The sequence below is a fragment of the Leopardus geoffroyi genome, chromosome B4 (genome assembly GCF_018350155.1).
Source record: "Leopardus geoffroyi isolate Oge1 chromosome B4, O.geoffroyi_Oge1_pat1.0, whole genome shotgun sequence".
In the NCBI taxonomy this organism is placed as follows: Eukaryota; Metazoa; Chordata; class Mammalia; order Carnivora; family Felidae; genus Leopardus; species Leopardus geoffroyi.
In genome coordinates, this window is record NC_059341.1 from 30,171,424 (window position 1) to 30,196,634 (window position 25,211).

The 25,211-nt window shown below is 40.0% G+C and overlaps 1 protein-coding gene and 1 long non-coding RNA gene across 7 annotated transcripts in view; one reads left to right on the forward strand and one right to left on the reverse strand.

Annotated features, from left to right (window-relative positions):
• The window catches only part of NRP1 (neuropilin 1), a 139,391-nt gene that overhangs the window by 105,631 nt on the left and 8,549 nt on the right, over window positions 1-25,211 (reverse strand). The gene's annotated exons all lie outside the window — the stretch shown is intronic.
• Window positions 11,139-13,112, forward strand: LOC123591275. The gene is made up of 2 exons (XR_006709199.1): window positions 11,139-11,317; window positions 12,717-13,112. It is a non-coding gene; the product is annotated as an uncharacterized LOC123591275 (long non-coding RNA).

A 25,211-nucleotide genomic window follows, 5' to 3' on the forward strand; every position in this document is an offset into this window, starting at 1 on the left:
TAATAATCCAGTTTAAACAAATAAAAATCTTTCCTTCACTGCAACTTTAAAAACTCTACAAATTGATTATAAATTACAGATTGGGAGTCCACACAATCTGTACTATAACCCAACACTAAACACTACTGTCTGTGGTGATGCCATATAATTTATGGCAAATTTAGTTATGGCCACAGCCTGTGTGTCTTATTATAAAAAGCAGCACACTGTTTAAGGGGTGAATATTTCACTTGTAGTCTATTAATGAACTGTTTCCTTCAAGGGTGTTCCTAGAAGCCATTTGCATGAATTTCTGTTTCTTTAGATTTCAATTGAATATAAATATGGATTCTGAAATATTTCTGGGGACTCTGCAGTTTTTACTTTCCATCTTGTATCTCATATTGTCAAAATGCACTCCATTCCAGCAAACCTCCTTTTCCTTCAAACACTTTGGGCTTCAAGGTAGGGTTAACTGCCTTAAATTGTGCAGGTCTGAGGACAGAGGGAGGGGAGGGAAAAAAAAAAAAAAGAGGACCACCTTCTCAGTGATCTCCTGAGATTCTGTAGTCAGATGGACCTCATGGCTCTAGAAAATTAGACTTGGGGCACCTGGATGGCTCAGTTGGTTAAGTGACCGACTCTTGGTTTCAGCTCAGGTCATGATCTCACAGTCTGTGAGTTCAAGCCCCTCACTGGGCTCTGTGCTGGCAGTGTGGAGCCTGCTTGAGATTCTCTCTGCCCCCCTCTCTCTCTGCCCCTTCCCAGCTCATGCTGTGTCAGTCTCTCTCAAAATAAATAAATAAATAAACTTAAAAAAAAAAATTAGACCCTTGGACACTACTCTAAGAAAACATTCTTAGGAATTACATTATTCTCTGAAAACGAGTACTACATTTTCCTATTAATAATATACTTATCAACGTCAGTTCACAGTGGAAATTCACGTTATCCTGTTAATCTTGCTCAAGATGAGCATTAAATGTACCTGTTTTTCTGGAGCCAAGCAGATTTTTAAGATCTTGGGATCCCCAGGAAATTTTTTTTCAGTTTGTGATAGGGAACTTTAAGAGAACCTATTTCTAGCACTGGTCCCAGGAGCAGCATGTGAAAGTCTTCTTTCTACTCTGGGTGACTAGGGACTTACCAGCAGGTGGGCTCATGTGGTTCCTGCTCCATTAGGGTGTGTTGCCCAGGTTGAAGGGAGTCTGGGGGATCTGAGGGGTCTGCTTGCACACAGCCAACACCCACCCATCTAGGCAGCCCCTGTTCATTATTCACAGCCGTCCTTTGCCCTGAGAAAAGCCTGATTTTTCAACTTCAGAGTTGGAGGTCCCATTTAATGTCCTAACCTTATGTCATGCCTGAATTCCCAAGATCCCAAGTGCTTTTCAGTTATTGCCCCGGAAATAAGCACATTAGTACCAGTCATGTGGTCAGGGGTTCTGGGATCCCTGCTCAGCTGGAAGGGAACACAAGTTCCCATAATTCAGTATCTGGTCAGGTAACCTAGATCCTCCAGTGGTTTTGGCATCAGAAGGACCTCTGGCTTCAAACCCTTGTTCTGCCACTGCAAGTTCTGTGGTTTTAGCCAGATCTTTTAACTTTTTTATACTTCATTTCTCTTTCATAGAATGGGGATGACAATATCTTGCAGCATGATTGTGAGGATTAAAGATATACACATGCCATCAGGCACGCAGTAGACACCACAGGAACTGTAGCTGCTATTGTTATAGGCCGAGGCTGGAATGTTGCCAGAATGGAAACCCCAGATTCTTCCCACTAATCAAAATACTCCCACCACCGCCACTACTGTTACCACCTACTATTCATGAGCATTTACGTGCGCCAGGAGCTTTTCTAGGCACTTGCCCTGTATAATCTCATTCCATACTCCAATAACCCCACAAGGTACTATTTTTAGGTCCACTTTGTCCTTGAGAGAAATGAGGCTTAATGAGATTACATTGCCCAAGGTCACAGAGTAAGTGGCTGACCCTGGGTCAGTGTGGTCCAGAGAAAGGGCTCTATAAACCATGCCCTACTCTTTCTAGAGGCTGAGCCAAACCTGCCCCACCCCTACCAGAGAAGCCTTGTTTCCTTTCCCCCAGAAGCATCCTTCCCTAGACCCACTGGCTCTCCCAGGCAGGGGTCCATCAGCCTTGCAGGCTGACCTGTGGGCCAGAGGCCTGGGTGCTGAGGCAGGGTCTCTGTCTGTTCCGCTCACCAGTATTGAGCACCATCCATAGGCTCTTAGCTCAGGATTATCTGAGGGCCCAGTTTTAGGTATTTTTTAAAACATTGCTGCAGGGGCACCTGGGTGGCTCAGTTGGTTGAGTAGGACTTCCGGTCAGGTCATGATCTCACTGTTCCTGAGTTCCAGCCCCACATCGGGCTTGCTGCTGTCAGACTGTCAGCGCAGAGCCTGCTTTGGATTCTCTGTCCCCTCTCTCTGCCCCTCCCCCACTTGCACTCTCTAAAAAATAAGCAAATAAACATTTTGAAAAAATAAAAATACAAGTTGCTGCAGGAACTGATTCGGAGGGGTGCAATCAGTTGAGAATAATGACTGGATCTGGTTAGCTTGACAGTGCCTGTTGAACTGTGGGGGAATCACTGGCCTCCATTTTCCCCACCTGAACTCTGTGTTATGATATGCTCTCTAATTACCTAAAGAAATCTGTGAAAAGGGAAAAGATTACCTATGTGACTTGGAAAAGTCACTTGAAAAGTTCATGCTCTAAAAAATTTCCTGCTGTCTCCTATTTCCTACCAAATGAAGATGAAGAACTTGACTTTCAAGACATCTAAAATCTTCATGGTCCTTGGACCTTGTGGCTCCTGGGCAGCCTGCCCCCTCTTTCTCCCCTCTTTCCTGCCCCTTCTTTCCACCATGGGGACACCTTGTGTTCATTTCAGTATTGAAATGTTTCCAATGACCAAATAATGTCACTCCTGTAGATTAGCTCTCCCGAGGACAAGAAAACATCTTCTTCCTATTTTCCTTGACCTAAAAATGAATAGAATCTCCACCCATCTTGAGTGTCTACCTGGACCGAGGATGATAAAGTCGGGAATGCCAATGTCCAGAGCAAAGTGCATCCAGGTCAGGAAGAACTATTTTCAGGAACCGATGTGTCACTGTCTCAGGTGGGAGCCCTGATGCTCCACTTTGGACGGTGGCCAGGCAAGGCTCCTACCTGATGGCCAGGGCCCATTGAGGACTGAGGTAGGGGTGCGTGGCAGGAGGGGTCTGTGGGCACTTCTGCTTCTGTGCCCATGGCTTGCCCTCCCACGTGACTGACTACACTTCACTCCGCAGGGTTGCTGCTGGGGTCTCTCCTCCATATGAGCTGAACCAAGCCCAGTTCTGGCAGATGATTCCACACAGAAGCACATGAATGTTGTATCATTTGAATAAGTGAGAGACACTACCCCATTCTCACTGGGGTTACGCCCGCAGTCAGGATGAGCAGCGTGGCAGGGACGTGTGTGTGTGGCGGGGGGGGGTGGGGGGAGCACTACATTTGGAGAGTTTGAAAGTCCCTTTGTTTAGCCCTTTTGTCCTGAGATTACATTCAGGATTTTTCCTTCAGTCTGAAGTTAGGGAGGTAGACAGAATGAGACTGACCTTTGGAGTGGGATTTTCATAAAATAAATAAACTGGATGACAGCATATAAAAGTTACAAACCTCTTTAGAATGCCATATGTGAGCAACTTGTAAACAGTCCATAAATATCACCTGCTGGGTGCAAGTCAAGGAGGCTGATGCAGAATTCTGTACTAGCACATTTTCTGCAACATGGAGCCATCTGGTAATGACAATTTATTCTCTAGTTGGCATAGGACTACAATTATAAAACATGTTACTACTGACTTCTGTCTGGAAACAGATGATCATGGTTCACCCTGTAGTGTGGGATACAGAGCTGGGTGGGTGTGGCTCAGTGGTGACATGAAGGCTGGGTGGAGCCAAGAAATGGAGTAAAGATCAGTGGGGCATTTCGTGGACATCCCCATCCACACGTGGGAGTTTAATGGCCACCACCACCACCACCACCACACACACACAACAGTTTTTGAAGCAAGAAAAAAATGTTCCTTTAATAGTAATGTCTAATTTTGAGCCATTTTTTAAAAAGAATTCACAACCATCTATGTCATTCTTGGAGAACAGGATGTAGAAAAAGCATAGTGAATGGCAATTTCATCCTTTACCTACTTCTTTTATTTTCAATATCCTCATTATTAATTCTAGAATGATTAATTCTACAAAGGATAATAAGGTCTTTCCCAAGTTCCACTTCACATAGAAATTAATAATAATCTGTATGACTTATTTCACTTAACAAGTCATACAGAGAAAGACAGATACCATATGTTTTCATGCTTATGTGGATCCTGAGAAACTTAACAGAAGACCATGGGGATTGGGAAGGAAAAAAAAAGAGGTTAGAGAGGGAGGGAGCCAAAACATAAGAGACTCTTAGAAACTGAGAACAAACTGAAGGTTGATGGGTGTTGGGAGGGAGGAGAGGGTGGGTGATGGGTATTGAGGAGGGCACCTGTTGGGATGAGCACTGGGTGTTGTATGGAAACCAATTTGACAATAAATTTCATATTAAAAAAAAGAAAAAAAAGAAATTAATAATAATCAAAATAATGAAGTTTGATTGTCTTTTCTCCCAAATAGACTTAGCACAAAATCTTCATGCGGGGGGGGGGGGGGGGGGGGGGGGGAGTGGGGAAAGATCAGACTTCTCCAAAGTGGAGAATAATGTGACAAAGAAAACCAATTGAAGAAAAGGTGGGCTAATGGCTGTACTATCACAAACACGAACAAAATCTACAGACATATTTTAATGTCATTATCCCCTTCCCACCTCCCACAAACCTTTCCAATTATACTTTTAATCAAGAGTTCCCTCTCATGTTGTTACTTCCTGTCCTTCTGGGTTCCTATGATATGTAGTTTCCATCCTGGTCTCATCCTGTTTGCCCCTCTGTAAAAGCTAAGGAGCCTGGCCCACTGTCTGCCAAGGCTTTTCAAAGCCCCAGAAGTCTGTAAACAGGAAAGATTTCCTCTGAGGCAGAGGGCCCCTCCTTGATCAAAAGATGGCTTTTGGATAAGGACTTCCCCCCAGTTTTTCACCATTAACACTTTGCAGATCAGATGTTCTCTTGGAGGGCACTTTATTACCATCTGTGGCAGAGGTGCTGGCATCTTGCCAGGACTGCAAGAGCCACACAGAAAATGCAGGAAGAGTAAGTTGTAGCTGGTCTGTTAATGAGGAGGTGGGGCTTGGAGAAAAGTTAAGGTTTCCTCTGAGAAATCCAGGCCCAGGCCTGGAGCCTCTGTCCTGATTAACAGCCAAGGAAGGCAAGCTGATCAGACCTGTTCACAGTACAAAGGGGGACAGAAGAGGTGTGGGAGGTGCTCTGGCAAGTTTGGGGACCTCAAAGTTTAGAAATAAAAATAATAACTGTAAACACAAAGATCGCTTCTATCCCTGTGGTTAGTAAGGGCCCTGAGGTCACTTCGAAACTGGTTTTGACAAATGGGAGCACAGTCAACTTAAAAGGTAGAGACATCATTGCAGGCAGAAATTCTGGGTATGATTGTTTATACAGTAAACTTTATTATTTTATAGTCACAGCTCATATTTCCAAAGTCGAATACATCTTTGTCCAAGGCAGTTAATCGCCCCTCTGTAATTTCACTACAATCTACCAATTTCAGGCAAAATCTGTCCCTCCACCATAGGGAGATTTTGCATTCCTTTCTAGTTAATCACACCTGTATGTGAACCTCATTATGTAAGAGTGAAGTGAGAGAGAGAGCAATCAACGCTATCAGTTACCTTCTCTCTAAATTGGACAAATAGATCAAAGTGTACTCAAACAAACAAACATTTCTAAAAGACCTTCTCTCTTGTATTCGTCTTATCTGTAGAACTCATTCTTCTTTTTAATTACCTGACAAGGAAAAACGGGTGCTTTGAATTCTTATCACACATTCCTCTGTAACACTCAGCTGGCACTTCCAGACTGCCTTGTTTCATTTGCTATCTCATTATTTGGATAAACTCCATATTCCAAAAGAGATGATAAACTTTTAAATATCGAGGGATGCATTCCAGGGTACAGTTCTTTGTCTCTGCCTTTCATACAGTTGTAGGTGGTACAGATCAATAACAATTCATGTTTAAACTCTACCTTAGTTTCCAGTTGACAATGATTAGGGCCTTATTTCATTATAATAGGGAAATGAAGTGAAAGGCCAAAATTTGTGGGTGTGAATGGATATTCAGTTTCCTCTCTAAATGGGAGGTTGGTGGTTAATGAGAAAAAAGTAAATAATGTTAAATGGGATGGAAGTGGCAGGAGAAAAGTGAAGCTTTGCCCACATAACCAAACTTGGAAACCGCCTCATTTACTCATCAGTTATAGCATTTACCATCTTAAATTATAAAACATCTGTTTACCAGTCCTGCTTCCCCCATTTACTGTAGCCCCTTTGAGGATGGTAAACAAGGCATTATTCATCATCCTGAGCCCAGTGCCCACTGCCCACTGTGATACTTCATGTGATATATGTCCCTGCCTTTTGTTTTTACTGAATAGAATAAAACAGTATTGGCATGGTGATAAGAAAGAAGAAATGAATATTCTGATTTTTTCAAATTTTGAGAATCCATTTTTCCATTAAGATATAAATGGGGGATTCAACCAAATCATATGACAGAACAAATATTCCCTGTATGATACTTAGCTGTTCTTGGGAAATAACGAAAAGTAATTTGGTTAACACACGAAAAAAAGGTCAAACGGTTGAAGGTAACTGAAATACATTAAAATAATTAGTTTAGGAGTTGACCTAAGACATGTTTTCACTATAGTACCTTCTATTTTTGGCTTCCATTTCCTCTTCTTTCACTGATTTACTTCTCTTTATTTGAACTGAACCCCTAGCCCCCCAGGAGTACTAACTCATCACTGCAAAAGACTGAGAAAGCTAAGAAAAGAATGGGGAAGAAACCAAACCCCAACCATAAGAGACAGTTGGTAGCATTTTGTCTTCAGTGAGGTTCTCTGTCATCCTGGTTGGGATGCCTTTTATTTATTTATTTATTTATTTATTTATTTATTTATTTTTAATCAATACTGCCTCACTGGTTCCTTTGCTTCTCAGTACCCAAGGGCACCAGGACTCTACAACATGATGATTGTCCCATAGCAGCTGTTATGATGCTATTTTCCAAGTCAAACTTAGCTCTGAGATAAGCTGTGTCTTTCATTATGCACTCTGGGGAATGAAATGAAAATGACTCCATCTAAACCAACGGCCATGGCATTGGCATTCAATCTACTCATCTCCATTTATTTGTGGACCCGATTCAGTCTCGGTCTGAAATTTTACAGAATTGCATGACACTCCTCACAGATGGCATCAAGCCACTGCTTGAAAGCTTCTGGGGGTAATGGGAGCCCACTGCTTTATGAAATAGTCCCTCACTAGAGTAGAAATTGAGTAGGAAACCACATACTTTGAGTCTAAACAATGAAAGTCAGAAAAGCAAAAGCATCCAGTTTGATTTAAAGTAATGTAAAGAATCAAATCAATTCTTTGTAATTGAAAAGTGATTTGCTATAGAACACTGTGCATCAGGAAGGTGTGTTCTGCCAGGCTACAAATGGGCACTCTGTGACATTACCATGGACCAATTCACAGCACACAGTGATAGTGGGAATCATTGATTTGCGTGACCTCACTGATAACTCTGTCTGAAGATTTTGTCATATAGCAACTATTATAAGGTACTGAATTGCATTTGTATACACATATATGATGTACTAAAACTATTTTTTTTAACATGTAAACCTTTCAAATTAAAATAGCTCAAGATTCAGCTTACATTCCCGGGAAGTCATGTTTTATGACAATTAGAAGGGTTGTGATAGTGTGTTAGGACCATCATTTTTACCCACTGGTCCCAGTCCTACCTTTCAAGATGACACAGAATAAGTTCTCAACCTCTTGAAGGACAAGCTGCAGAAGAGATACATGTGTCCCAAACAACAAATCATGAATATATACTACCCAGAACAAACAACAAATAGGAAAAGAAACATAGGTACAGAGGCAGTGTGAATGGGTGAAGGAATTATTGTTCTGGGAATCAGGAGAAACAAGCTTGTAACACAGCCTCACTCACTGGGAAAGTCACTCACTGTTAAATCTCCAGTTTCTTCATCCACCCAACAGAAGGGTCAGAATATAAATCTGGGGTTATCATTTTAGCTAACTGCCAAGCAGTGTATGTGTTTATAACTTCCATACATTTTAAAAACTATGTTAGACCTAAAAGCTTATGATGGGAACACAATTTGGGGTCCTTTAGTAAAAAAAAAAAAAATTCTAACCAAAATTTTAACTGTAGCTGTTATACATACATGGTGTGAATATGTGTATGTGTGTATGAGTACGGGTGCGTGTGTGCAGGGAAGTTATTGTTTATATTAATTTGCTAAGGTCAAATCCATTTTTTTCTAACTCTTTGTTATTTGCTTGGGCTCCCCAGCAAACACAGTTCTATTATTGGCAGAGATGCTGTCTGCATCTAGCTCACATTGTTTCCCTAGCATAAATAAAAGAGACAGAAACAATGAGCATAAAACTACTGCTGGACTCAGATGTGGTGTTTACCAAGGCAGCTGCTTTTGCATTCTTAAAGTCATAAGGGGGTGTCTGTGTGTGTGTGTGTGCGCGTGCGCACATGCGTGCCCATTTCTGTAAGATCCGACAGTCACTGAAAGTAATTTCCTTCATCCTCTATTTTGCCGTAAAGACTGTTAAAATATATATTACACCTGTGGCTAGTTTACTAATTTCCTTGACAAATAATTGCTAGTTATCTATGACATAGTAGCATTATTTAGACTACACTTGGTTTATTTCCTTTGTTTTATACCTTTGTTAAAGGTAGTCAGTGATGTCTTTTAGCTGGTCCATAAAGGGTCACCTAAGGAAAAGCAATTACATGATTAACATCTGGGAAAAATATTCCCTGTTCAGTAAGTTTCATGAGAACAAAGTTATTTCTCATAAGATTTTTTTTTCTTCCAGCGTCAGCTTTGTTTTCCTAGGAATTGTGCAGTAATGCTGGAATTAATGAGTGATGGAGTCCTTGATTGAATCAATGTTGAGTTAAATTAGTTTGTGTACATAGATGGGACTACTTTTGTGGAAGCTAGAGTGAATATCTCAAGGAAGCACACTAAGAAAAGATGCAAGGCAGAGCTACAGCTGCCCAACAGAGGCAAACAGAAGCTTAACTGTATAGACTTCTTCATAGTCTACATATGTTGAAACAACAGGCTGATTCATAGCTTCCTTGCTTAGTTTCCAAATTGCCTTTCAACAAAAGCAAATTTACTCCCTTCCCTAGACTATAGTTGGGATTTACAATCCTACAAGCTCAAATCGTAACAAAGGGAACACTGCAAAACATGGCTCCCAAATCTTGCTGGTGACAAATTTAAATGTTTTCACAGACTGGCAGAATTTTCAGGTGAGACAGGGGTTGGGAAACTACGGCCAGCACAGCAAACTGGTCTGTGTGTTTTTGTAAATAAAGTTTTATTGAAACACAGCCATGCTCATTCATTTACTTGTCTAGGGCTTTCACACTATCATGGAGGAGCTGAGAAGTGGAGATTGAGATCATCTTGTCAGCAAAACCTAAAATATTTACTAGCTGATCCTTTTCAGAAAGTGTGCCAATTCCTGATTTAAAGTGTCAATTTATGTCATAAAAATATCAATTTCTTTGAAAATGTAGATGGTTTTAAAGTAAATCTCACCAACCTCCCCTATCTCTGAGAATTACCCTCTTAAGCAAGCTGCTAATTTGTATTCAAGAGGCTTAATACTGTCCTTACTGTTCAGTTCAGAAATCATAATTCTAGAAATCTCTTCCAAAGAAATTATCAAAGATACAAAACGATGCGCACAGAGATGTTCATCTCACCATTATTGTTATTACTTATAATTTTGAATAATTGAAAATAAATGTCCTAAGCAGTTTAATAAAAATTATTATTTTTGCAAAGATAATGTGATTTATAAAAGTCATGCCTTAAAAGCTATTTAAGGGCCTAATATAATACTTAAAATGTAATTTTAAGAGAAAATGGTAGGATAAAAAGTGTTTACAGAGAATCATCTCATTTTTTTTAACATATGCATATTTCCAAATGCAAAGAGAAAAGCCTAAAAAAGATACACAAAAAGAAGACAGTGTTATCTTTGAGTGGTAGGATTACGGTAACTTATTTTCTTGTGTCTTTTTTTTTTTCAAATATTTATTCAAAGGAAAAATATGCAGCATGAGTCCATCATATATATGCAACCTCGGTGTGGTGTGCATGTCTCTATAAAAGGCCTATTGTGTAAATCAGAACGTAGAGTTTGCCAAGCCACAGAGAAAATCTTTATTTAGAACTATAAAAATGATTATGTATATTTTCACAGTATCTGCAAATCTTGAGTTTTTAAAATTGATTCTATAGAATATATACATAAGACTTCTTTCAAGACAAATAATCCAAAAATCGTCATTGGGCTGATAACAATTAGATTTAAAATCTATTTCGGATAACTCTGTGCTCAAGAAAAAAAAATACTCATGCCTTAACTTAATCAACAAAAATGTTTGTTCTACATAAAACTCTTGTCTACCATTCTGTGGTTAGCCTATTTCCAAAAGAGGTTGCTTCTGTGTACGGACTAAAGATGGCTATTTGTAGCACTTGAACTACCACCTCTTTCTCAAGCCTGTGGGAGGCACTGCATTCTACTATGCCATTCCTTTCCAAGAAGTGTTCTCAAATGTACTACAGAAGGCCACTGCTAATCCATACCAAACATATTTGCCATCTTTGACAGATTTGGTAGGTGAATTCTAGTTTTCCTCCTTCTCTTAAGATGAAGTGGTCAAACCCATTTTTATCAGCATTGAACTGGATCATCTTACTTCGAAAGCAATCGAATGTTGTGTATATATTTCAAAAGCATATCAAAATGTCCACAATAGGACCTACTACCTTGCTTTTTTACTATCTATGTTACTGGTACTATTGTTTTTTCAGGTCTTGAAGACAGGGACACCCAGAGTCGCTAATCCTAGCCTCCATCTCCCCTTAGATCCGATCATTGGTCAAGTTCTGTCCATGTCTCCTTGAGGATTATCTCTTCCTTTCTGTTTCTATTACCCCTCACTATGTTCAGGAAGTGGATGGGGACCTTTAATGGAAAGAGATGAAGATGGAATGGTAAGGTAAAGCATTCTGCTCCATTTTTGTTAAAGGATTATTATTTTTATACTCCAGCTAGGGATATGAGAGAGAAAAGATTTCCTATAGTTTCCTTCTGTCTTCTCTTTAATTTCTGCCACTTGAAGAAAGAGTAAAATGGTTGCTCAGGCTATAAGCCAACTCTAAAATGTGAGGGCTGATTGTGCTTGGTCCCCACTGAGAGATTCTTGTATATGAATCACCCAGAGGCCATGTCCCCTGCAGCCCTGCCGAGCCGGCTCTGGCAAACATATACTTTAAAGCAACCCAAAACCATCCTGGAACTTTGGAGGCCACATGTTCACTCTGTCCATGTCCACTGCTTCCTGAAACCTGTCACTCAGAGCCTGCTGGAGAGTAAAAGAGGATGGACTGGGATCCATAATTATAGTCAAAGAGGCCAGGACCTGAGGCAGGACCTTCCTAGCCAGTGTCAGATGTGGATAGCCGGCATGCACCGGTCAAGTATTTAGGGCTGGAGATTGAGTGAGCTTGGGAAGCAAGAGTTGTGACTGAAGGCTGAATCAGAGAGGGTCTGGAACCTCAGCAGAGGTTACATGTAGAGAGCATCAGCAACCAGGAACAAACATGACACTCAACCAACAATTGCCTAAGCCAGATGTTTTTATATGCATCTTATTTGGAGAGAGAGTCAGGTCCCAGGTGGGACAGTCTGGAAACTGCAGGTGAAGATAATGAGGATCAAGATGGAAGGGCACAGAGTGAGCACAAAGGACAGCTCCTGCCACAGAGGCTCTCTTTTGTTTATCACCGTCTTTCTAGAATATAAGTGCCATGAAGGAAGGGGATGATGACTGTTACAGTCACTGCTATATCACCAAACAGTCATTGGCACATACTATGTAGTCAATAATTACTTGTCAAATGAATGAAATAGTAGGCAACAGTTGAGGTATTCAAAGGAGGAATGTTGGTGTCCAAATAAACAATGTTTTGGAAAGTGCCTGAATTGACCTCAACTTCCAAGGTTATAAGTTCTGAATTTATCACCATGTATTTTTTTAAGAATATGTTGTGATGGATGTTGAACGGTAAACTCATGATCATCATCAACCTCAGGGCCTGTATAACTGATATCTATACCAAACCCTAAAACAACATGGATAAAAAGCACGAAGAGCTTAAATCCCAGGGTCAGTCCTAGGAAGGATGTAATGACAAAAATAATGGGGGTTGACAGTTCAAGTTCTTTTTTTATTGTGGTGTTTAGAAATACTAGACATTTTCCAATTAATGCTGGGAATTAGCTAAATAACTTTAGACATTAGTCCACCATTGATCACTTGCTTTAACAAAAATATGGCTCGGGGGACCAAAGGGAGGAGAAAAGTACAATTAGTATGTTCTTTCATTTCAGGTCCTGTTTACATTTGCATCTTGAATGACTTGGATTTATTGTTTTAAACCAAGTTTCCTGCCTGTAATAGAATCATTAAGAGAGCTCTTAGTTTTTATTGGGAACACATGTATGTTCAGAAGTGCCTAGTCAGATGTGCTCAGGAGAAGGACAGCACATTTTAATCACATCTCTCTCCCTGTTTAGTCTTTGGTAAGTTGCTTTATCTGTGTACATTTTGGTGATTTCACTGTAAAATGGGGCTGGTACAAATAAACAATTTCCTAAGGATGTGTGAATTAACCAGTGGTTATAAAGAGCTTTGAAATGATGATGTGCTATCAATGCTAAGTCAAATTATGAAATTGCACCTTTGCAAAAATGCTATTGTGGAAATAAATGAATCTGAACATTGTATTTACAGTGTGATTTGCTTCTGAAATAGAATATTCATAATGGGCCTCAGCAGGCGACAACAAAGTGCCATCTTATCTCCTGTTGATAGACCACAATTTCAGAAAATTATTTTTACAATGGCATCTGAATAAGCTCCTTAATTCGAGGCTGTTTTACAAATAGATGCATAGCTTATTACACAGTTTACACTGCCTCTGAGACATAAAGAGTGAGGTGGGATTCATTAACAAAATCGCTGTTGTCATTCCTTTGTATTTTTTCCAATGTAATTTCTATTTTTCATAATCTAATTTTAAGAAACTATGTTGAACAAAAAGGTAAGGTAGAGCTACTTCTGTGTTAGTGATCAAATCCAAGTTTCGATTAACACTTAGGCTATCAATTGCAGTTAAATTACACTTCGAACTTGGCCTGTGGCTCATTTAGTTTCAAGAATAAACAACTCATTCCTATGCGAAATTTCCACTGCCCGCAAATATCAAATTCAACGACAGCAGAACGAGAGATGAGTATTTCTGAGGACCACATTCTCAGTTCTTCCAAATGACTGATTAGCTGAAACAGACCTGGTAATGGGGAAGATTAAAGTCAGGTGGGAAAACGGGCAATTCCTCATAATAAATGTTGCTGAAATAGAGTTTAAAATGTCTGGGGCGCCTGGGTGGCGCAGTCGGTTAAGCGTCCGACTTCAGCCAGGTCACGATCTCGCGGTCCGTGAGTTCGAGCCCCGCGTTGGGCTCTGGGCTGATGGCTCAGAGCCTGGAGCCTGTTTCCGATTCTGTGTCTCCCTCTCTCTCTGCCCCTCCCCCGTTCATGCTCTGTCTCTCTCTGTCTCAAAAATAAATAAACGTTGAAAAAAAATTTTAAAATGTCTGATACCATTTGGGGGTAGAAAACTGACATAAAAGAGTGTCTCTGACATAAGAGTGTCTCAGAGGCAAAAAAAAAAAAAAAAAAAAAGAGTAAGGAAATGGGAGGGGCCATTTTACAAAAGGCTGAGTGGGGGTAGCTTACAGCTAAGACAGACAAAAGAAAAAGGGGCAGGGGTCTTGTCAAAGACAAAGGAAGGCCCAGGGATCAGGGCCAGGAAAAATCACCAGAAAAGACATCTTTGGAATATGCTCTTATGGCAGCAGAATTCCCCTGCACTCATTCACTCTTGTTATATTAGAGGCAAGACAGCTTAAAGCACAGAGCCCAATCCTCTCACTTCACAGATGAGGAAATGCAAGCCCAGAAAGATGAAATACTGGAGCCCACAGCTACATAAAGGCTGAATCGCTTCTAGAATTCAGGATCATATAGGTTCCTATAGGCATCATACATGAAGGGCGCACTGTTAACTAAGCAAGTCTCCCGAGGGACCGAGGAACATGGTCAACACAGGCTGGCACAAAGTAGCATAAAATGAGGGCCTGGTCAGGTAGCACTCCCACCTCTGCCCCAGCTAATCTTTTATACCCATGGAAATGCAAGAGTTTTTCATCTAAGTCATTCTGTTCTCTGGTTGCAGGCAACCTGGACATGGGAGAATGAGGATGTGCTGTGGGTTTCTAGATAAGACAGAGAAGAGAGACATCTGGAACTATCCCAGAGAACTCAGTGTAAAGTAGTAAGAAATCTAAAAATGAGCCATGGTGGCTGAGGTTACTTGCTATTGTAGGTGTAGCCATGAACCTACAATTTTCTTTGTGTCTTCCCCTTGGGTTGACACTAGCTCTTTGTGACACACAACTTTAAGAAACACTTAGGAAACACTGCCATGCTGTCAACCAGAGGAGTAGCTGAAACCCTGTACTGTCCATTTTAGAAAACACCCCACTGCAGCAACCCCTGGGCTAGCTCAATCTAACACCTCCCCAGAGTGGTGTTTACAAGTGGCTGTACCAAGGCCTGGGGCATGGTATTTATCTGGCGATATAGACTAACAAACTTACACCATTCTACACAGTTTGTATGCCCTGTTGACTTCTATCATACAGAACCTCACTTTATACAACTTCCCCAGTGATCTGCTGGGAAGTTAACATGTGCATATACTGAGGTTGCCAGCTGGAATGGACGAAAGCTCTAAATTATTTGTGTTAAATTTACATAAAGGTGGTTTGAACATAAGCCCGGATATAAATATACAATGGACAAAATATTCAGAGTAGTGACACAAGGTCTTAAGAGTTGTGGGGATATCAGAAATCACTCAGCAATCAGGACATATACCTATACAATAGTATTCATGTTATGTCTCTAACTCCAAAACACGTTATGGAGATGAGTGTAAGACAGAAAGCAAAGCTTTCAGTCAAGCACTACCTCTGCATATTTTTTTGAGATTTAGCTAAAGCCATTCACCTGTTGAAATCTAGGTTTTTAAAACTAGCGGTTTTTAGAAGGAAAATGTAAGTTTGACTCCACTACCCGGGAAAATGAAGGGTTTACTATGTAAATGAGAAGTGTAAGTGTGCATTTTAATAGTCTGATTAAGTTAGAGCTTTCCCTGTAAAGCTGGCTTGGTTCTTCCACGCTAGATAGACACTCTGGAGAAGACTCGCTGGGTGTCAGTTGGTCAGTTCAGTTCGGAAATGTTAATTAAACACCTATAATAGCTGAAACACTACGCAAGGCCCTGCAAGCAGTGGAAATCAATATTATCCTCCATTCTTGAGCAACTCACGAACTAGTTGGATGGTAAGTAGCAGAATATTAATGATTATGACACAATGTAGAATATTTTAAAGAACATGAATGAGGTATAAATACAGTTTTTGAGGGTGTTGGAGGACAGAGAAAGAGAAACCATGTTTATTCGGTGAATGGCTTTATGAAGGAAGCAGCATTTCAGATTCAACTAGAATGATGTGTAACATTTTCACAGGGAACCGTGTTTACCCTTCCCACCTTTCTGAAGGAAACATCTTATGAATAGGTGTGGGGTGGGAAAGCAGGGGTAAGTCTAAAGAACTACAATGTATTTTGGTTAGGATGTATAGGGGAACCACAGGAGATAGGCCAGAGGGATGGGGGAAATTATGTTGTGAAAAGACTGACTGAGAAGTACAGACAGAAGCAAGGAGAAATGGGAAGCTCCATGTTTCTAAGCAAAGAAGAGGAATAAGGAAAGTCCCTTTATAAGGCTAACGCAATAGCACCAAGAAGGGGTTAAAAGTGTTAGTTAGGGCTTGAGTGGTTACAGAAGAAATGTAACAAAAAAGATAGACGTTCTAGATTTGTAATTTAGAGGCCTTTAAACTGACTGCACCTGGGGGACAAATAGGCATTGGGAGACATTCCAGAGTGTCGAGTTTGGATAAACAGGAAAGAAAGGAGTCAATAAGAGAAAGAAAATGCAGGGGTGGGACAAAATCGGATTTTTCATTTTTAGCCATGGTCTACCACTCAGGCAGTCAACATCGTCCCATATGAATCTGGAAGTCTGAGTCCAATGCGTAGGTCAAATCTAGGGCTGGACAGAAATTTGGGTATTATCTGAGCTGAGTGACTAAGATCAACAAGGCAATTCAGGGAGAAGACATTCAGGGCAAAGGCAGAAACTTGGCAAGGGCCTGTCTTTTAGTGTTAGAAGAGAAAGAGAAAGTCAGAAAAAAGAGGTGGGGAGGAAACCATGATGGTTCAGTATGACGAGATGCAGGAAAGAAGGAAGCCCCGACGTGTAGAGAGTAGCAAATTGTGTATAATGTTGTACATAGATTGAAGAAATTAGAGCCAAGGCAAGGCTAGTGGTCGAGGCATTAGAAGAATAATTGGAATGTAACATTTCAACAAGAGGTTTCAATCAACTGGAGGGGACAGGAATTATGTGGAAAAGAGTTAAGTGAGAAGGCAGAGTTGTGGAGTGTAGTATTTGTGGCAGTAAGAGGAAAGGGAGAGAGAGCTATGAAGTATTTGTGTGAAGGGTAACAAGTTCCCAGGAGGATTTCTTTTACTCATGAGTAAGAAAGTCCTACAGAATCTATCTGACCTGTGAAGAACCACAATGGTCCCACAAGAAGGAAAGCAAACCACTTCTGCTGGAGCTCCCGGACACACACACCTGAAGGCATTTCAAATGAAAACAGAATTGAAAGTGCATTTGAGAAGCTACAGATATGACTGTATCATTTAAGGCCATTTATAAGGGTGAAGTGGGGAGAGGGGGCTAAAACAGCAATCTCTCCTCTGCCACTCTCTCAAGGGACTTCCTGAGAACGTGCTTTTCATCACAGCCACTGAGACATCTCCTCACTATTGGGAAATCTCTCACAACCAGAAATAGGGGAAGGAGACAGCAAAGTTAAAAGACTTGGGGCCACCCAGAAGTGCAGGGACAGGGACAGGAATGCAATGAATCATCAATTTAAAGACATGTATTTTCCCAGTTGCTTTTCTGTACAAATTTCTAACACAGAATCCGTCTAATTTCCTCTTTTGTGGACATGAATGGACTGGCACAATTTTGGTTAACTGGTCGGAAAGGACTGGCATCCCTCCTGTAACAGCCACCATGATATTGGCTCTGGCTGTACATAAAGTATTGGCTGGTTTACTGTCTGAATGTACCATATAAATATATTTATAAGGCCTCAGGCAAACTTGAGAAAATTATGTTTTTAAAGCCATGAATTTTATTATCAAGTTTGTGACATTGAGATAGCATCTTCCATGAGATTTTTCCAGAAACTCCACCCATCCAGAGTTTTAGAAGACAGCAATTATAGCCCACTTATCCAGCCAAACTTAGTATAAGAACGTTCAGAAATTCTTGTTTGCTGAATACATGCTGGGCATGAGATACTATCTCCATTGTAGACATGTGCAGTGCTTTTGAAATATTTATAAGTGCCTCCTCGTAAGGATGCAGACGTTATTGTTTACAGTCTGAACTTATTTTGAGGAACAAAACCTGCGGATGCACTTCCTGTTATAGTAATACCTAGGCTTTATTTAACATATTTCTCTTGTATTCCTAAGCTACTTCCACCTACATTATCTCATCAACACTGTGTCACCGAGATAGGTAGAGGAAGGAAAGCAATTTTTTTTTCTCCAGAAAGAGAAGGAAAAAGAGGAATTGAAGCTATGTCTAGGCTGTGTTGCTCCATCAGAGCCTGATGTTGTTACATCTGCCTGAGATGCACTGGTTGAGGTTGTCAAAACCACAGTATTCACGACACAACCCAGCCATTCACAGATTGTGACCCCGCCCACCTTCCCTGTGTCTTGCCTCACAGATGGAAATGAAGGGCAGACGTGCAATTATACTCCATGCCCCTGATCCTCACCAGAACACTTTTCACAGGAGCTGCTAACATGTTCCCCCGACAATCAGAAATCCCCAGCTCCTGTTAATGAACTAACACACACCAGATATGAGGCTAGATCTGCTAAGGAGGGAAAGGAGAATGTCTTAACGGACTGAACCAAGATAACCTAACAGTTACTCAGGGACAAAAAAATTGGCAATGGAATTAAGGATAAGGAAAACATAAAACTTTTTCGAAAGAAAGAAAGAAAGAAAGAAAGAAAGAAAGAAAGAAAGAAAGAAAGAAAGAAAGAAAGAAAGAAAGAAAATCCAATCAGTTCTATAAAAAAACCTCACTCTTCCCTCTGCCCAGGGTCAACAACCTTCACTGAAAAATGAAATTACGGGCTACCGCTTGTAGAAGGGAAGACGCTTCTAGGGCAGTTCTGGTGATGTTTTGGCTCCAGTGGAACCAGGGCTAAAATGCATTTCAAACATACATAGGGTAAGAGCAGTGGGTTGTACATGTATGAGAGGCTAACCCCTGCCCCCCCACCTTCTGCTTGATCACTCCCCAGCTGATCAGCCAGCCTTGCCTGTGTGGCTGGGAACTGAGGCTCCAAAGTTATGCTAAGCAAAATAAGTCAGTCAGAGAAAGACAGATATCATATGATTTCACTGATATGTGGAATTTGAGAAACTTAACAGAAGACCATAGGGGGAAGGGAAGGAAAGATAAGATACAGAGAGGGAGGCAAACCATAAGAGACTCTTAAATACAGAGAAGAAACTGAGGGTTGATGGGGGTGGGGGGCTGGAGAAGGCAGGGAAAATGGGTGATGGGCATTGAGAAGGGTACTTGTTGGGATGAGCACTGAGTGTCATCAGTAAGAGATGAATCAAGGAATCTACTCCTGAAGCCAAGACTACACTGTATGTTAGCTCACTTGACAATAAATTAAAACAAACAAACAAAACAAAACAAAACAAAAAACAAAGAAAGTTCCAGTTCTGATGCCTCTGACTAGGCAGGTGGGGAAGGAGGAGGGGGAACCTGGTCAGATTTCGATAACGCACCTCCGTGTCTGGGGAGTGGCTGTCATCACGTCTTTTCGAAAAACTGGCACTGAGACCAACAGAACACCCACTTGGACAGTTACCAGAATTGCTCCTTTGCTCTCCCTTCACTGACTTTTGCTAGTCTGTCCCCCAGACTGCCCACTGTGAACTCTACTCTGGGCAACATTGTTTTCTTCTCTTCTCTTCTTTCCAGACTTCAATTTCAAGAAAAGTCAGCTGTGTAGTTCCACTAATTTATATGTGCAAAGCACTGTGGGGATGGTAGAGAGTAGAAATGAAAGTAAGACACAGTGTCTACTTCCAAAGAGTTCACTACCCAATGGGGAGACCAACCTTTACCTGTACTGTTAGAATGAAGAACCTGAACAGATGGGTGGTAGGAGAGAGATGCAAATGCACTCTCATTGTCGAACTAATGAGAATTTGTCATTTCTAGTGGCTGAAATTTTTTCAACAGTGGATTGATCCAGAAATTAAAATTTTAATCATCTTTTTCTGTGACCAACTGTGTTACAAATAAACGCCTGTTTTCTCAAGCTATTCAAGAATGAACAGGCAGGTATGAACTGAGATAAAAGGTAAAATATCAGTCTCATTTGCCAGGGATTGCTCTGTCTAAAAATCATCATCCCAAACGAGATGAAGTCAAGCTACCATGCTTGTGGGGTTTTTTGTCTTTTATTTTGTTTGGGTCAAGAGCCTGTTCTTTTTTCTTTAAATTTGGGAATTTAGTGCTCTTAATTTTTTTTTAAGTTCACTTATTTTGAAAGAGAGAGAGCACATGAGTGGGGAAGGGCAGAGAGAGAGAGAGGGAGAGAGAATCCCAAGCAGGCTGTGCGCTGACAGCTGACAGTGCAGAGCCCAATGTGGGGCTCGAACTCAGGAAACAGGGAGATCATGACTTGAGCTGAAGTTGGATGCTTAACCAACTGAGCCACCCAGGCATCCCTAGTGCCTTCAATTTTTTTTTAAAGTTATCTCTCTTGGAACAAGATTTTGAGCACATTTAATTTTTTTCCATGCCATTTCAGTGACTGCTTATGTTTCACACAATAGCTTCCCTGCTCATAGCATCTATTGGTTGGAGAGTCAGGCAAGAAGTTGGAATCACAAATATATTGACTGGCCTTTGGCACCTCTGGCTGTTTTAAAGAAATTTAAGAAGTTGAATAAGGAGACATTCAGCATCCTCTTTCAGCCTGGGACTGGCTGCTCTCTCTGTGACATGCCAGTCAATCAGAAGCAACAAGCCATCACCTCCAACCTGGCCAGCTGATTATATAAGTATCTGACCAGATAAAAACAAAATACTCTGGAGCATCTGTTTCTTCTCAAAAAACACTCTTCTGTTTCTCATAGGAATCCAGTGCCTGAGCAAACATTCTCCATTTAACCCTTACTGAGTCATGATGGCAAATAGAAGTATCAAAACTTTACAGACAGGGAAGACATGAGAGAGCAAAACTTTCCTGACATTTGCCTGAGATTAAGTAAATGAGCCATGCTTGGAAGACAAGGCATCCTGCTGCCTTCTGGGCCTGTGAAAAAGCCCTGGACCCAGCTGGGATCTCACATGTCCCCCGAACCAATTGCATAAATCGAACGCTTGTGCTGCCTGGTTATCAGGCTTTACACAAATATTGTGTTTGTATGTGCTTTGTGCTTTCCAACTCCACCAACCAAAGGGACCAGAATTTAGATATTTCCCCCCCAGGATTTCATCCCCAAGTTAAGGCAAGTTATTTTACTTTACTTTAATTTCATTTTGTTTTATTTTATTATTTATTTATTTTTGAGAGAGAGAGAGAGAGAGAGAGTGAGCAGGGAGAGGGAAAGGAGGAGAGAGAGAATCTTAAGGGGGCTCAATCCCACAACCCTGGGATCATGACCTGAGCCAAAATCAAGAGTCGACACTCAACTAACTGAGCCACCCAACCCCAAGGCAAGTTTTAACTGAGTGGAAAATCACCAATTGGTGTAGAAGTTTCTGTGCACCATTTTTAGCAGTTCTTACGTAATCTGAACTGAGAGTTCCAAAACTAAGTCCTTCCCCAGAGTTAGTTGGTTTGTATTCAAAGTTTTGTGTGAAGTGTTTCATAGAAGACAATGTCTACTTGAATAAAAGATAAGGTGGCAACCCTTCATAAGAATTTTCTCATTCAAAAGGGACATCACAAGCTGCATCAGTCACAAAGATGGAAAGGGATTTGGTGCAGCAGCTGAGCATTTGGGCTCAGTCTAACTTTTGTAAACCTCAGTGCTGCCATCTGTAAAATGGGGATGATAGGAAGATTAAGTGACATCCCGTGCACGTACATAGTGCTTTGTGAGTGCCATGGCAGGCATGGAGTGAGGACTCAACAATAAAAACCAGCCATGACCATTACTTTCTAAACACTCTATCAACTATTTAAATTAAAGGGGAAAAAAAACATGTTGACTGAATAAGATATAAAATGTGTACATTATAGACCTGGGTGTGATCAGGAAAGAATCCAAGTTACAAGGCAATTGAGTGGACAGAAGCCAAAAGATTATTTTTCCTCTCTGCTCTTCTGCAGAATTTAGTAGAGTTCTGAATGAATGAAGTTCATTTGCTAAGCTAACTGCAAAGACTAAGTGATTTCAAACATAAGCAGCATAATGTGTTTGGCATGCTTCACAGCCAATCTGAGAGTTATCCTGACCTCATGCCATCCCTAACTGACCTAGATACTAGACACAGTTCTATCAACCACAGAATAGCAGGAAAAATCTTTTTTTGAGGTGCTATGTTCTGCCAAGTCACTGACTCCTACAATCAGGATTGATTACAAACACCCAATTAAGAGGCATTTGGAACCTGATCTGAACACTAATCTTGTCTCTTGTTCTTCTTTGGGCTTAATGATCAGCCTTGATGAATACTACAACAGCAATTAGTTAAGTTTATTTTGTAGCCTCCTTTACAAGCACACACACACATGCACATATGTGTTTGTGTGTGTGCTTCTGCCGGAGTATGTCAGCATGCATGCAAGTATCAAGTTTTATGCTGGAAAGAAAGGAGCTGAGAATATGCATGCCGGCTGAAGGCATATGTCTCATTTGGATCAATTTTTAAGTGTCTGCTCCCCAAGTGAAATCTGGTTGGAAATGCCATGCACATGTTGATTCAATTTGATAAGATTTCAACTAACCTTCTCTTTTAGTTTCTCATAAAGGTTTCTTCTTTCAAATTACCAAAATGCCTAACGCGAAACAACCCTATAATACTCAAAATTCATTATGATCAAATGTGACTGCTTATAGTAAAAAATAATAAAGAAAGTTAATTTTATTAAACACATGGGGTTTTGTTCAAATTGAATCAGTGCTAATGGAAAAAAAAAATCAAAAGGAAGAAAGTAGATAATTATCTGCCTGAGTAGTAACCAAGGAGGCTGCAGGTGGTATCAACAACATTGGCCAGCAGTTGTTCTAAGAAGGGTTCATTCTTATCTACTCAAAAGTTTTTAATTGAGTGGTGTTTCTCACACTGACCATGTCAGGAAGTTACTTGGGATGAAAATCAACAATGAAAAATTGAAAAGTAAAGCAAAGGAAGATTTTTCTGCATTTGCCTTGAATCTAAAGCAAGCTCCAGATTGAAAACTTTGTGTATATTTTAACATATGCATAATATATGTAACAAATACAAGAGATTTCTACAGGAGTTACTAAAAAATATTAGAGTACACTTCAGTATGACTGTTATTATTAGAAAGGGAATAGTATGCATTGTTCTATCTCTATTCCAAAGAGTTTTATCATATTCGAAGGATAGTGCATACAGACTTCTAAGACTATAGTTTAGTTTTGTCTGACTTTGAAATTTATAGAAATGGAATCACAGAAGTTAGGACAGTAGTCATCCTTAAAAAGCTAAAGGCTAGTGACTGAAAGTGAACATAAGGGGGCTTCTTCATAGGAAGCTGGAAATGTTTACTTTGGATTGGTTATATGGATGTGCTCACCTTATAAAAATTTATCAAACTTCACACTGTGTGTATTTTTCTGCATACATATCATACCTTAATTAAAAGAACCTATACTTCTATATTTCATATAGAAAATGGAGAAGTATTTTGGTTTAAAATACTCACTGTTTTCCATAAAACAAAGACTTTGTTTGGGTGTAAGTGATGCTCTAAAATGCAAGACTGGGACTAGAGTAAGGCACTCACCTCAAAAACAAAAAAATGAAAAACTTACCAATCAAGATAAATAATATTTTAATGCAGCATTTAAAAAAATCAAAATTAATTGGGGAAAAAAAAACCCATGTGGAACAAAGGAAAATAAGAAAAGACAAACAGAAAATAGCACTCAGGGAAACCAAAAATGGAACTTATACTTCCCCAAATTGGCAATAAATGACAAAGTGGCCATTGGAAAATTAAATTGGTGGAAATTATCAGACCTGAGAAACTAGCATAACATTAATTTTCATTCAGTGAGTTTATAGTCTATGAAAATAAATGAAATGACCAGTGTTTCTAAGTTCGTAAGAACTTAGGTAATTTTAAAAGTGGCATTAAAGAAACAGTGTGTGATCTATTCCAACAAAATGCCCAAACTTGAGTATTATCTCTGTTTAGTTACAATTTTCTTATAACTAAACTTCACATGAACTTACAAGAGTGAAATCTCCTTTGATTGCATTGAATTATAAAAAAAAAACCTACTTTTGGTTACACAAAGAACAGATTACAAATCTCTTATAGACAAAAAAGCACCTGTACCATGTTAGCTTGTGTCTTGGTGAAATCCTGCAAAACAGCAACTGACAAATCAGCCATTGGAGCCAGGAACCAGTGAGTAAGAAGACCACTACTGAGTTTTCTCCCTCCAATACTACCACCTTTTTAGACTCTTTATGGAGCTCCACATTCATTTTCTTAATGTTTTTAACCCAAAGTCTGTGAAATTTTTATTGCTCCCTAGATGAGGACATCTGATCTGAATGTAATCACACACCTCTTTGCTCAGCAGTATTTGTCACAACCCATTATAAATTATCATGCTGATAGTTTGCATTGCTGGGAAACCGGAAAAGTTCCATAAATTCTAACTACTGTATCAATGACATTCTTGTTTATTATGCAGATATAAAGTTTTATGAGATTCAAGATGTCTGCTTTACCACCGAAGAAAACTGTAGCTGAGTAAGAGCTAACTAGCTCAACGTAAATGCTGAAAACCATTTACAGGTCACAATGAACACTGTTTTCTGAAAAACACTTCAGCAGGTTGCCTTTTTCTTTCTTTTCTGTTTGTAACTATGCTTTGACACTTCACAGGAATGGAGGATTTTACTGGTACATTCCTTCCATACCTTCTCCTCCTTCAGAATATTCTCTAGCCACCTCTCTTTTATCAACATAACAATAAAACCAGGTGGTAATTCTAGCTAAACGTCCTAGTTCAATGTTAGCCACAGACAGATTCTCTACTGCTCTACTGGTTGATTGATTGATTGATCAATACTATACATTGTTCAATAAAAGAACTCTGGTAGTTATAATAGTATGTCTTTATGTTTATTAGTAATGAAACCTGACTTTCATACTGCAACCTGAAGCATAAATTGTTGCATTTTAAAATTATCAGGCACAAACTTGCACATCCATTTTCCCTAAGGAAGTAACGCCTTGATATCCACCCTAAAAACATTTTGTAAGGTTAGGTTCATAGTGCTTATGTGTTGGGTTGGTCTTGGAGCTCTTCACATGAAAAATTGATACTGCATTAGTATATTGTTA